Raw genomic sequence first — 3,032 nt, 5'->3', positions numbered from 1 at the left:
CTACTTCTTCCTTAGCCTTTATCTTTTTATTTATTTATTTTTTTTCTGCCCTCCTCTCTTCCTATTTCTCCCATCTTTCCTGCCACTACTTATTGCTTTTCTTTCTGTTACAGGTGGCTTTACATTGAGTGACAAGCCAAATGGTTTCCTGTAAGCCAAGAAACCATTTACAACGCTGGGTGGTAACCATATAACCAAACCATACATGCTCCCTACGTGTCAAGTGGGTTGGTGGAGGGTTAGTGCCCCTCCCTGTAAAACAAATAACTCAGAGTCAAATGGCCACCCCTTACGGGATTATGGCGTCTGGCAATATATATATAAAAATATATATATATATATATATATATATATATATATATATATATATATATATATATATATATAATGGACTACAGATATCACACGGAGTGTGTGCATGTATGTATGTATACTGGTTACCAGAAACTATACTGTCAATATTTGTGTTATTTATTTATTTATTTATTTTAAAGGTGGTTTTGCCCTCTGTCGTACTTTATGACCGTGATAGACGAACGCCAGTTAGCAGCTTGTAAGACTGTATTAACTCTTTTGATAGTAAGTGCTTTTGTGGGATCATGAGGTATCACTGGTAGGATAAGGGGCATGAGTGAACACACGCTGCAACTGAATCAAGACCTATTCATTGCAGAATACGTGAACTCCAACTCAAGCTATATGGGTAGAGTGCATCCTCGTTCGTCTTGGGCTAATTACTGTCTTCTTATAAACACTTCATTACACTCTTTAATTTCTTAAATATACAGTATTTTAAATAATGAACATTAACAACCTTCCAATTTTGAAATATCTTCCCATAAACAGCTCATTTCTCTCCCTCCACTGCATTTCATCATTTCAGTATCTACCTCATTAACACCTGCGACTTTCCCATTCTTCAAGCATTCCAGGAAAGAGTTCGTTGGACTTATAGCTTCAACATTTACACTCGCTTTCCTCTCTCTCTCTCTCTCTCTCTCTCTCTCTCTCTCTCTCTCTCCTTCAAGACCAGCCGCGATAGCGAAGCTGGTATTATTTTCATTATGTGTGTGTGTGTGTGTGTGTGTGTGTGTGTGTGTGGCAGCACGATAACTTCGCAACACTTAAGATATTACAAAATGTTACGGCTGTGGAGTAGGAGAAAAAATGGATCATGAAATCGAAATTTGTGAAAGGTCAAGGTCTGTGTGTCTGTTACCAAGATAACTTCGCAACCGCTCAAGATATCATCACAAATTTTTACAGGTGTGTAGCAGGGATGAAAATCTCCTTCGAATATTGTTTTCAGTTTGTCTGTTTGTGTGTCTGTGTGTCTGTTAGCACGATAACTTTGCAACCGCTCAATATATCGTCACATAATTTTGCAAGTGTCTAGTAGGGAAGAATATCTCCTGCGAACTCGAAATTGGTGAAAGTATGCCAACATATGTGTGTCTGTTACCAAGACAACTTTGCAACTGCTCAAGATATCATCACAAAATTTTACAGGTGCATAGTAGGGATGAAAATCGACGAGTTGGAAAGTGGTGAAAGTAGACAAGGTCAAAGTCACTCTCCGAGCCGCGCTAGATATGTATTGGCTTGCGGCTGGTGTGATTCCCCCTTGGGAGGCCTCTACTTATATCTTGTTTCCACCTTACCAATTTTTGTTTTACTTTGGGAGGACCTCTTCCTTTGATGAGGTTGATGGAGGTAATTTTTTTTTTTTATGTGAAGAAGAAGGAACCAAAGGCCATGAGCCCGCAAAACTGTTCCTTCCAAGAGAAAAACAAAATACAAGAGAGAGCCAAATTCAAGATCCATTCATTTCGAGATGCCTGGACACACTACGTTTGCAAGACTGGAGATCATAGGAAGCAGGAAATACAGACAGAGGGAGACAGTTCCAGAGTTGACCTGTTGCATAAATGAAGGACTGGGAGTAACGGTTAACTCTTGCATTAGAGAGTTGGACAGAAAAGGGGTGAGAGTTTGCTGCTAGACGGGTGCTATGCGCCCGTCGTAGAAGTGGAGGAATGCATGCAGACAGTTCAGAGGAACAGTGACCATTGAAGTAGCGATAGAAAAGAGATAAAGATGCAACACTGCGGCGAAGAGACAGAGGTTGAAGGGAGTCAGTAAGAGGGGGAGAGTTAATGAGACGAAAAGCCTTTGACTCCACCCTATTGAGAAGAGCTGTATGTGGGGAGCCTCCCCACACATGAGAGTTGTACTCCACACAGGGGCAGATAAAACCCCTGTATAGAGTCAACAATTGTGCAGGGGCAAAGAAGGAACGGAGTCGGCTTAGCACATCCAATCGCTTGGAAGCAGATTTTACAAGAGATGTAATATGATCTTTCCAAGACAAGTCCCGAGCAAATGAAACCCCAAACATGTTCAAGGATGACGCAGGATTAAGTTGAGTATTATTAAACATAAGTGGGTATACCTGTGGAAGATTTTGTCGGGTTGATAGGTGCAAAAACTGAGTCTTTGATGCATTAAAAACAACCATATTATTTTTACCCCAGTCAGAGATACGAGCCAAGTCAGACATTAGGTGTGCCATAGCCTCATCCCTTGCCTGTTGAAGTAACTGCTGAGATGGACGTTGTGGGAATCGAATGGAAAGGTGAAGGGTGGAGTCATCAGCGTATGAGTGGATAGAGTTAGATGTACAGCTTAGAAGGTCATTGATGTTCGAAAAGTCTATCTCCTAAGTTGAATTAAATCACCTGAAAGTAGTAAAATAATAATTACAAAATATGTCATCGGGATGAACTGGCTTCAGGTCGAAGTTTGAAGCCTTAGGTCGTCTTCTAAATGGTTTTAGAGGTTTCATAGAGCCTTTTTTGGCGACTTATTCTGCAAGTTGAACCTCGACTTTCTGTTGTATTATTTGTATAGTTTTAATATCGATATAATCTGCATCAGTAAAATACAAAAGGATACTGGCTAGTAATATGCAGAGTAAATCACTAAGGAACATGTGTTACGAGACTCCATATCCACATACAATACGACCTTTT

This window comes from Coenobita brevimanus, chromosome 27 (genome assembly GCF_032717465.1).
Source record: "Coenobita brevimanus isolate Jiangsu-jjx chromosome 27, ASM3271746v2, whole genome shotgun sequence".
In the NCBI taxonomy this organism is placed as follows: domain Eukaryota; kingdom Metazoa; phylum Arthropoda; class Malacostraca; order Decapoda; family Coenobitidae; genus Coenobita; species Coenobita brevimanus.
Note: the sequence above shows the minus strand (reverse complement) of the source record.